Below are 11488 nucleotides of genomic sequence, written 5' to 3' on the forward strand. Positions count from 1 at the left end.
ATGGCGCTGATAAATTAAACCTAGAAATAATGTGAACCTTAAGTTTTCTTAAATGTGCTAATACTTCATACACTTACTGTAATTGCCATAAAAAGTAAATAAAATTTCCAGTCAATTGCCACTTACACATTTTAAGTTGGATCACAAATTTTACCTGTTTTCTAACAGACTAAAATACTTTAAACGTAAATACTCAAAAGCCAAGCGTATTTCCTTAACTCATAAATATTAACACTCTGCATTTGATTATCTTAAATGTATCTGTAATTAATTCTCTGTTTCCAATTTTTAAAAAATGCTACCAATGAAACAATTACATCATCCTAAGCAGTAACATAGGATAATTTCTTAATCAAGAGTGAGTATGGGGAGACACAGGCTAGCATGCTGAATGAATGATTTCTAGCGACCAGATGGGATACCTAAAGCCTTATTCCCAGCTATTATGTCATGGGCATCAAAACATTAAAAAAAAATTGGTCTCATAACCTGAGTATCCTTCGCTTTCATCTCCTCAGGGAAGTCTGTTACTACCTGCTACTTCCTTTGAATGGCTCTGATGTACATGTGTATATGTACACATAATTACATTCTTCAAAGCAGAGGTATTTAATTTAACTCACCAGTTAAATTCATTGTAATGGTGGCCAGGGGATAACAGCAAAGGATGCCTATAGGGAGAAGAAAAGTAACTATAAGTTGCTAGTTAGAGATTCCCGAAGAAGGAAACGTGTGAAGCCAGAGATTCTCTATTGCCCAAGGAGTTCCTTTCTACTGGGAAGGAGTCCAAGAGCACTGGCCTTTTAGAACAACCCACGAGCAAGTGGTCAGAATCTGAGATTCCAGTTCTGAGAGACTGGAAGGGAGATGAGGGCGAAGGAAGATGAGAAAAGCAGGGGCATCAGACCTCTGCAGACTGGCTGGGACTAGAGAGAGGTGAAGGAGTTGTCCAAGTCACCAAACAGAAGCTCCATCTTCTGGTTAGGAAAACCAATCAGAATAAGAAGGGATGTATGATATTTATAACTATATTTGTAATTCTGTCCTACATAACAAATAAGCCGTTTGGTTGTAAGTGCCAAGGCTGATGAATTGCAAGAATATAGCTCAAGTGTTTTCCAGCTTTTCTCATTCATTCATTACTGGCCTTTAAATTCAGGCCTAGTCTCTTATTGTCTCAAGATAGATTTTGAGTCAGAAGGGGCCCCAGGAAGAATAGATGACCCTTAAATTAGAATAACTCAAGGAGTTCCCGTCGTGGTACAGTGGTTAACAAATCCGACTAGGAACCAGGAGGTTGCGGGTTCCAGTTAAGGATCCAGCTTTGTCGTGAGCTGTGGTGTAGGTCACAGACGTGGCTCAGATCCTGCATTGCTGTGGCTCTGGCGTAGGCTGGCAGCTACAGTTCCGATTGGACCCCAGCCTGAGAACCCAAATATGCCGCGGGTGTGGCCCTGGGAAGACAAAAAAAAAAAAAAAGAGTAACTCAAGATTATATACAAACATGTGGAAAGATTATAGGTAACCCCAGGGATGGTGCTATTTGCCATGGGGCTGGCTGCTGGCGGCAGGGCTCTCCCCATCACTAGGCACACAGAGGTAGGCAGACTGGGCAGCTGCTATGAGAACCAGGAAGGAGAAGACCTGTAGAGAAGCTAAGCTGAAAAGAGGTGTGACTTCCAGCCTGAAGACACAGCCCCTGAGGGGATGCTGCAGGAAGGGAAGTAGAGGGACCACGACTTCCCTCGCTGTCCTCTCTTCCTCCAATACTCAGCCAGAGCTCCTCACTGGTTCAACCCAATAGGGTGTCAGACAACAAGGCAATCCTTGAACTTGTCCCGATTAGCCAGCCTCCCAGAGAGCAGAATGGAGAAGTGAGGAAAGTTTATCTAGAAATTTAAACAGGAGGTAAGCAAAACAGCTATCACGCGTTAAGCATTCTATCCTCACATAATTAACTCTAGTGATGAGAATGAGTGCCTCTCTTGGTGTATCTTTATTGTTATTATATTTATTATACTTTGAGAGGGAGAGAAACCTTTCTCAGAAACTTTCCAGAAGATTTTCCCATCAATTTCCATTTCTGGCATGTTTTAACCACAAGGGAGAATGCAAAAGTTAGGATCATTCTCTGCATTGGGGCGGGGGGCGTTCCGGAAATCACCCTTGGGTGAGCAATCAACAGTGTGCATGTTATCAGCAAAATGCATTTCCTTGGCAATTTTAAAAGATCTAATAAATGGCTAAAAGGCTGATATTAAAAAGTGTTTCGGGGTGTGGAACAGCTAGAACCCTCATATACTGTTGGTGGGAGGGTAAAATGATAGAAAATAATATGTGAGTTCTTAGAAATCTAACAATACTCCTACTACACAATCCAGTCATTCCATTTGTAGCTCTGACCCAAGAGGAAGCGTGTTAGTAGAAACTTATATGCCATGTTCATAGCAGCCTTATTTGTAATGCCTCAAACGGGTAACCACGTAAATGCTGCTCAACAAATGAATGGATAAACAGATTATCATATATACGTGCAATGAAATACATCTCAGCACTGACAAAGAATGAAACACTGAAACACACGACATGGATGAGTCCCGGTTCTGCTGAATGAAAAAAGACGGACAAACAGGAACACATTGTGAATCTATTTAATATAAAACTCTGGAAAATAAACGCAAACAAATCTATGGTGACCGAAAGCAGCTCTGGGGAGAGGGAGAGACAGGTCGGGGGTTACAAAGGACAAAAAGAAACTCTGGGGGGGGATTGGATTTGCTCCTCACTGCAATGGTTTCACTGGTCTATGCACATGTCAAGACTGATCAAATTGTTCACACTGAAGGCATCAAAGTGTATATATTAGAAAAGCCACATGAGAGGCAGTTGATTATATATTATACCTCAACAACGCTATATTTTTAAAAGAAGTAAATCTGATAAAGTAAAACCTATAAACAAACCCTTAGAAATTTTGAGATGAAAGCGTTTTGTAAGTCAAGGTATTATCTTGTGTAGTCATAAAACTCAGTTCACAGAGATTTGAGCGGATGAGGTCAGTTTCCTCCTTGAAGAATTCTCAGTAAAAAGTCTATGAGTCTTCAGCCCCAGGCCGGCCCTTGTAGTGTCACAGAAACTGGCTGGGGAACAGCACACAAAGGAAAATTAAGAAATATCCTTCCTTCCTTTCTACCTTCCTTTCTTCCTCCCTCCTTCCCTCTCTTCCTCTCTCTCCTCCTTTCGTTTTGGAAAAATTATGTATGCAAGCAGTTTCTACGGCACTTCTTATTAAATCTGACTGTTGGGCCTCCTGGATTGGGGATTTTTATTTATCTTTTTTATTTTCCATCTTGCCTTCCTTTTTGGCTACCTTCCAAGGGATTCCCTCATCTTTATCTTTCGATTCCTCTACTGGGTTTTTGATTCCATCTAAAGTGATTTTATTTTCCACGGGTTTATTTTTCTTTTTTGAATATCTCCTTTTAAAACCAAATCTCAGAGTTCCCGACATGGCTCAGCAGTAACAAATCCAATTAGGATCCACGAGGATGTGGGTTTGATCCCTTGCCTCAGTTAGTGAGTTAAGGATCTGGCATTGCCCTGAGCTGTGGTGTAGGTCACAGATGTGGCTCGGATCCTATGTTACTGTGGGGTAGGCTGGCAGCTGTAGCTCCGATTAGACCCCTAGCCTGGGAACCTCCATACGCTGCAAGTGCAGCCCTTAAAAAACCCCCCCAAAATAAAAAAATGCAACTCTCTTCTTGTTCTATGATAGTAACAACTTATATTGCTAACGATGATTAATTATAGGGATATTTTTTCTCTTCAAGTTCTTCTATCTTTTCAATGTCTCTGTTTCTTCTAAGTAGTTTCTAAATTTTGCTTGTTTTGGACGTCATATTTCCCTACAATTTTCCATTGTCTGATAATCTTTGATGACTCACCCTTAAGAATGTCTGTTAAAGGAGTTCCCGTAGTGGCTCAGTGGTAATGAACTTGACTAGTATTCATGAGGAGGAAGGTTTGATTCCTGGCCTTGCTCAGTGGGTTAAGGATCTGGCATTGCTGGGAGCTGTGGTATAGGTTGCAGACACAGCTCGGATCCCACGTTGCTATAGCTCTGATTCAACCTCTAGCCTGGGAGCTTCCATGTGCCACATGTGCAGCCCTGAAAAGCAAAAAAAAAAAAAAAAAAAAAAAAGAATGGCTGTTAAAAATGGGCTGATCAGAAGTTCACAGTGTGAGATGAGCCCATCAGGGGTATTTGTTGATTTGTTGCAGGGGATCTGCCCAGACCGTCCCACTGAGGAACTTCAGACGTACCCTTTGTCTTTCTTTTGGGGCAGTCAAATTTTGCAGGGACGATGCCCCAGTTTTCTCCCTCTGGCAAAGGTCTGGCTGCCCGTGTTCTGGGAACCACAAAGGGGAATTAGATCAGGGATCCTACAAAGACATTCACATATGCTTTCTACTTTTAGGATAGAACCTCAAGACTCTTCCCCCAGTATGGAGACCCTCTGTTTGACTGTCTCCAGGGAATAAAATTTTGGTCCTTCACTGTGGTGAGAGAGGAGCAGATGTTCAGCTGCATGGGCTTGGGAAGGGGATCTGACTATTAGGTTTTTCAATCAGCCCCTCTTATCAGAGTCTCCCCTCCCTCCTTCCATATTTACAGAAGGGCTGAGCCTTCAGGGGATTCTATAGTATCAAGTGTGTTGGACTTCAGCTTTCTCTGTTGTCAGTTTATAATCCTTTTGTTTTGTTCTGGTTTTTTTTTTCAGACATCCAAACTCTTTTACCATTTATTCATCTCTTTTCCAACTTGCGAAATATTTTTGCTGCTGTCTCCTCTCCAAATCACCCTATACTTAGGTTTACACCTTAAGAAATGCCTTTTCTGATGATTAGGTTTGGTTTCAGAAGGGAGTGACATCAACTGTGAATTTTCAAAAAAATTTTTTTTGAGGCAATGCCTTTTTCACATCTGTGGGCATAATCCTGTCCACCTCCTGTGGCTTTTCAAGTGATGGAAGCCCAACTAGCAGGTATCCATGATGGACTTTGACCAGTTAGATGGTAGAATGAATGAGAAAGTTTGGGTGGCTCCTGTAAACCTACAATTACTAAAAGACAAAGGGCTTAGATTGTGTCCTTTTCTCATCTTTACATACTGAATACGCATGAGGCAAAGGGTAAGAGTGCATATTTTAGCAATAATCACTAGCAAGGATTCAAATAGAAATGTCTTAATTTTTGTATAAAATTCATATATATATGAAATATATATATATATATATGGAATTTGTATAACAGGGTTGGTTATGTTAAAAACAAATTTGGGGTGAGGGTTGGAGCCTGGACTGGAGCCAAGCTCTAACTACATCCTTGCCTCATGTTGCACTTTATGTTTATGGTGAGAATGCACACATTTTGGTGTATGAACGTGGACTCATTCATAATATAACATCCATACATGGGAACACGATTAAATGGCTCTTCAGTACCACTTGGGCATGTTCTCATTATAGAACTATTTCCTTCTCACTAAAGACCACAAATCCTAAAGCTTAATCCAATTGATTGGTACCTTTAGCTAAGCAAAATCTTGACATATTTCCATGGTTTTAGAATTTATTGCAGCCTAACTACCTATTTGTCTTGAGCTATGATTTATTGTAAAGCTCTTAAAATGAATAGACATATCTTGTAAACAAAGCTGCTATGAAATCGAGGTATATGTATATCAAATGGATAAAGAATAAGTGATATGAATATATACAAGGGAATACTACTCAGCCATAAAAAAGAATGAAATTTTGCCATTTATGGCAACATAGATGGACTTGGACGGCATTATACTAAGGGAAATAAGTTGAGGAAAAATACTGCATGATATCACTTTATGTAGAATCTAAAAAAAAAAAAAATCCACAACAAAGTAGCAAATGTAACAAAAAAGCAGACTCACAAATATAGAGAACAAACTAGTGGTTACCAGTGGGGAGAGGTAAGAAGGGAGGGGAACTATAGGAGTAAGAGATTTAGAGGTACAAACAATTATGCATAAAATAATATATAAGGGTATAGTTTACAACATGGAATATAGCCAACATTTTATAATAACTATAAATGGAGTGTAACCTCTAAAACCTGTGAATCACTATATTGTACACCTGTAGCATATAATATTGGACGTCGGCTGCACCTCAATTTAAAAAATAAGAACTTAGCTACTATTAAAAAAACCCCACATGCCCCCCCAAACAACAACAACAACAACAAACAACAACAACAACAAGAGATAGCCAGGACGACCTGTCATTTAATAAGGAGAGTTAGCCGGAAGCGTCTGAGGGCTGCAGAGCTGTTTTGTGAATTTATATAGAGAAACCAAATGAGGTTGTTTATAAGAAACTTGTTCTCAAATTTAGTAAAGATTTTAGGCAGGAACTTGGCTGCTGACGGCACATGCACAAGTAGATGTAAATGTAATTCAACCATTAAAATCGAAACCCGTAGAAGCGAGGAAATTCACAGTTGAGAGAGGAAATGGGGTCTGCAGAGCTTTCTCCAGCCGCGAGGCACCACGGGGTGCGTTGTGGACTTGGAGACACCCCGTAGGGTGAGGCATTGAAGACATCTTTCATGTTTCATCCCTAACTTGCAGATTTCTGAGCATTTATGGATGTGCACATTCCTTCTAAAGTACCATCTCTGGGGAGCTGGTTGAGAAAGAAAACTTCTGAGTTGTTCCTTCCGTATTGCAAAGAGGCTGGGGATGAAGGTACGATGGGGAATTCATAATCGCATGAAAGAATTTGGGGTCAGTAATCTGAAACATCCAATGTCTTGGCTAAATATTCCTCCAGGATTTCGTGCATTCCTGATCCATGTGTGCAGATTTCAGTTCAGGCAAAGCTACTGGACAAAGAGGGACGTCGTGTAACCCAGCAAGCTCTGTTCAGCCTGGATGTACAGAGTTTGATTTCTTATTAACATGAGAGCTATTGGGGATGATGGAAAATCATTTTCCACTTCCACTCCTCTCAACTTTGGTAAAATAAAATCGCTATTTGGCTTATGCATGAGTCCGTGGTGGTGGTGGTGAATAGAAAAACTCAGAAGTGACCTAGTAACACCACCTTGCATGTACTTTGTGGCTAAAAAAACCCCTTAATTTTAAATACACATTTTAAAATTATCTTAATCTTGACATGCTTTTAAAGCTATATAGTACATATAATATCTCCAGTAAAGAGCAGAGGGAAGGGAATGGGCCACCTGGAAGGAAATCTCTCTTTGGCTTGAAAACGAAAGAATGTTGGGTGGACTCACAGAACACATGCGCATGTACCCAAAAATACACATGCATGTACACACACAGCTGGAGCAGTATTCAGAGATCTGGAAAGCCCCTGAGCCATACTCAAGGGGAAAAAAATAGTTCTTTTCTACTTTCCCCCCCCCCCCAAAAAAAAAAAAATTCGTCATATACATTTGGGCATTCCAGATTTCAATTTGAACTTAATCAGGAGAAGAGTCCTGGTACAGGGAGAAGGATGAGTGACCTCACCACCAATAATGTAGGAATGCTTTTGATGTCACATGAATAAACACATTTTTAGTAAGTTAAGGAGCCCATGTGGCCCCCTCATGATATAAACAAAATGTGACTATATACACTTTAGTTCTTAAAAATGACTCCACCCCATCATCTACCCTAAAAGAAAAATGTTTATAATAATACGGATATTGACTTCTCCTCTCTGGTCAATAACAAGATTTATTGTCCCACTCTTCAGTCAATTTTAACCTCTTTGGGTCAACAAATCTTGATATTGATCTCAACAGAAGTCAATACCCGCTTATTATTACCTCCACATTTAGTCACCTACCAACAATTCTTATGGGCATTCCTTGACGGGCAAAAGTGAATACTTGCTATCTCCTTTCTATACAAGATACATTTCTGCGGGGGTCATATGTAATGTCCCTTTTACAAGTCTAAGTTCAGATCTAGTTCTAAAAACAAATAAGGAGAAAAGATAGATGGGTTTCAATATCTGTAATTATAAACGAGACAGAGGTTTAGTATTTGCTTATCATTTCCTAAATAACAAAATAATGATCTTTTATGTTAATTATCTCTAGTCACTTCCTACATCAAAGATGATTAGACAAGGTGATATTTTTCACTCACCAAGGAAAGAACACAAAACCTATTTTTAAGAGTGAAATCTTAATCTGACAGTATAGAAAGGTTAAAATACTAGACTATTTAAACGCTTTCAAAAGCAAGAAAAGCAGACAAATCACACATTCCAGCAATTACCCAAATGTCTGCCAAGCTCTAACATCTAAATGTTGAGATATTTGAGATGTGTAACTTCCATCCTAGACAAAGATATTCTAGGTTAGCTATCTAAGCAGTCTTCGGGAAGGGATTTGTGTTTGTTTGTTGGTTTGCCTGGCAACTGAAAAGAAATGAAGATCAAGGAAGCAGCCTTGCCTGGACTTTTTAATGAATGTGAGACAAGTTCTACCAAAGGCAATTATTAAACCATCCCCCAAAGTTGTCTGTTCCACTTACAAATGCAGTCCTGGTTCCATAATACCTCTAGGTGTAAAACAGCATCATCAGCTGTCTTGCTAACCTCACCTGCTGAAATATTAAAAAGGAAAAAAAAAAAAAAACACCAGTATGTACAAACCCAGGGGCAGATGAAACTAAATACACTCAGGATTGTAAGGAATTAATTTTTCAAATTCAATAAATAAACCTCTATTGCGTATGTATGCTAAAATGCTCAAAATTAAAATTCAGGAATACTTATCTTTTGTGCTGCCCTAGAAATACTCTGCCTTCTCTAGATTGACTCACAAACATCATAAAGTCTACATTTAAAACCCATGTCTAGCTGCAGGCGAAAGGCCAATAAATAATAACAACAAAAAGGGAAGAAAGGAAAAGACAAATGGAGCGGGTAACACAGATCGCTTTATCACCAGCCCAAGTGTGCTGCTGCCTGGTTCTTTCTATTTTCCAGATAATATAATTGTGAATCAAATGTGAAGAAACTGAAAATGGAACATTAGGAGAAGAAAGAACACTTAAGTTCTTAAACATGTGCTAATTCAGAATTCAGATAAGCTTTCATAATAATTTAAAGCGGTTTTCTAAAAAAAATGTGAAAGCGGGTCCTTTCAATAGCCTCTACTAGCTTGTTAATCAATTTTTATAAGCTTCATCTAAGAGAGTTACTTTTTAAAAACTGGGCCACTAATTTCACATGGTGCTTCCTGAATAAATTCATTAGCTTCCCCTACAAGTCTTAGTTTCTACTTGCCAAAACAACCTGCCCAAAAGTGAAAAATGCGGTAGGGAAAAAGAAAAGGAAGCCTGCTCTTTTATTGACTTCAAACTCCTTTTGAAAATGTAACTTAAGCACTTAGTTTGTGAGTTTAGACACATGTGTAAAGTCATCTTGCAGGTCCATTTCTCAATCCCTCTCCCTCCCACTCTGAAATCAGGAAAAACAAGGATGTGTGCCCTGCCCCCCACTCTGCGAGGCTGGACACGAGAGAGAGGGTGGGTAAGACAGCCATGAAATGGTTATACAATATGATGTTTTTAAGGCTGATTTGTAATGGACTTAGAAAGCATGGAATAAGAGAAACGATTTATCGAGCATATCGCTACTGACATTTTGGAAGGATAATTCTTTGTCGGAACTGGGAGGGGTACTCCTATGCCTTGTAGGATATTTAGCAGACTCCCTGGCCTCTGCCCCCACATGATTAGTAGTGTACTACCAGTCTCTTTCCAATTGTGACAATAAAAATGTCTCCAGAGATTGTCAAATGTCTCATGAGAGACAGAATCATCGTGCCAAGATAGACCACTATAGGTAAAACATCAGGAAATATTGCAAAATCATCTCCCACTATACTCTTGACAGACTGGCCAAATGGAGGGCCATCTTGGACTACTATAAGCAAAGAGGCAATTATTAAACCACCATTCCAGCCAACATGGTTCATTCTGCTTATGAATTGAGTCCTAGTTCTAGAACACCTCTAGATATCAAACAGAATCATCAGCTTCCTATTAAGTTAAAATACAGAATAACCGACCTTAAAAGTTTGCAAGTTCAGAATGAGAATAGAATCCTAGAATTTAGACCTGGAAGCAAACTTGGAGAACATCTATGCAAACATCCTCAACATCCCCTGTTTTAAGGCTGGACAGTGAAGGTCGCGAAGATATGACTGCCCAACATCACATAGCTATTTAGTGGCGGAGATAAGAATCCATATCTTTGAACTCTGATTCCAGATTCTTTAAGTTACACATGGAACTTTTCCAGCCCCATTTACATATGTAAATGTAAAAGATGATGATAGTATAAATAAAATGTGCTTTGAATTTTTAAGCAGAAGATCTCATGGCTTTGATTGCCGTCTCAGATGATAATTCACCTAGACTTGATCTTTAGTGCTAGGCATGTTCACCTTGAAATCTACTGTAGAGCACTTTGTTGCTTTCTTTTGGAAGATGACTTGGCATAACTAATAAAATATTATTAGACATTTTCACTTGAATATTTATTTAATCTCTTGAAATGTATCTCTTCCCCAAATCTCCATCCAGATTTAACTCTTATGATTCTCCTAGATTAAAAACTCACATTGCCTTTTCTTATTTCTTTTTATTTCTTACTGTTTGTTTTCCAAACAATTTCTAACTCCTCTTCGTTCCTTTTCTTCATCAGATTTTGGAAAAACAATTCTTTCTTTTCATAGCCATTGCCAGCACGCTATAGTGTCCCTATCAATATGTATGCAGACTAATCAGCTATGCCAAATATATTTTGCCATAGTTACTCTTTTTTCCATCTACTACCCAACTCACCTTGCAGATGATCACCTGAGGATTCTTCTTACAGTGTTTTATGCTATGAATCTACCAATAAATATTCATTGAGCAATTCCCGAATCAAGGCAATGTTCTAGGCATAATTGCTCATTGGGCGTAGTGAGGTGTGTCATACGGAGGGGTGATTTGTAGACAAAGAAGTTTTGGATAGGGTCCTTACTTTCAGAATTTATGCTTCAGTTGAAATGCCTGGTGCAATAAAGCAAAAGGCTTAGTGGTAGAGCACACATATATGCAAATAGGTACATACAGAAACTTGGCATTTTCCATTTCAAATTCCTGAGATAATTTATCCTCCCCAAATTTTGATTTAAGGACAAATCCTAAAGACAGCTTGGAAAGACTTTAAATTCCCATTCGTGATCATCTCCACAGCGGTTTTTCCCATGGGTGCTGGTTACAGCAATCAATTTTGCAATGGCATCAGCCCATGTACAGTCATAGCTGATGTCACCATCTGTTCTTGGCAGGTCAGAAAGGTAATTACATCATGTCCCCAGACTGACCAATGAGCACATGGCTAAGGCCATTTTGAAGGGACCTTTCTAGTTC

This window comes from Phacochoerus africanus, chromosome 6 (assembly GCF_016906955.1).
Source record: "Phacochoerus africanus isolate WHEZ1 chromosome 6, ROS_Pafr_v1, whole genome shotgun sequence".
NCBI lineage: Eukaryota > Metazoa > Chordata > Mammalia > Artiodactyla > Suidae > Phacochoerus > Phacochoerus africanus.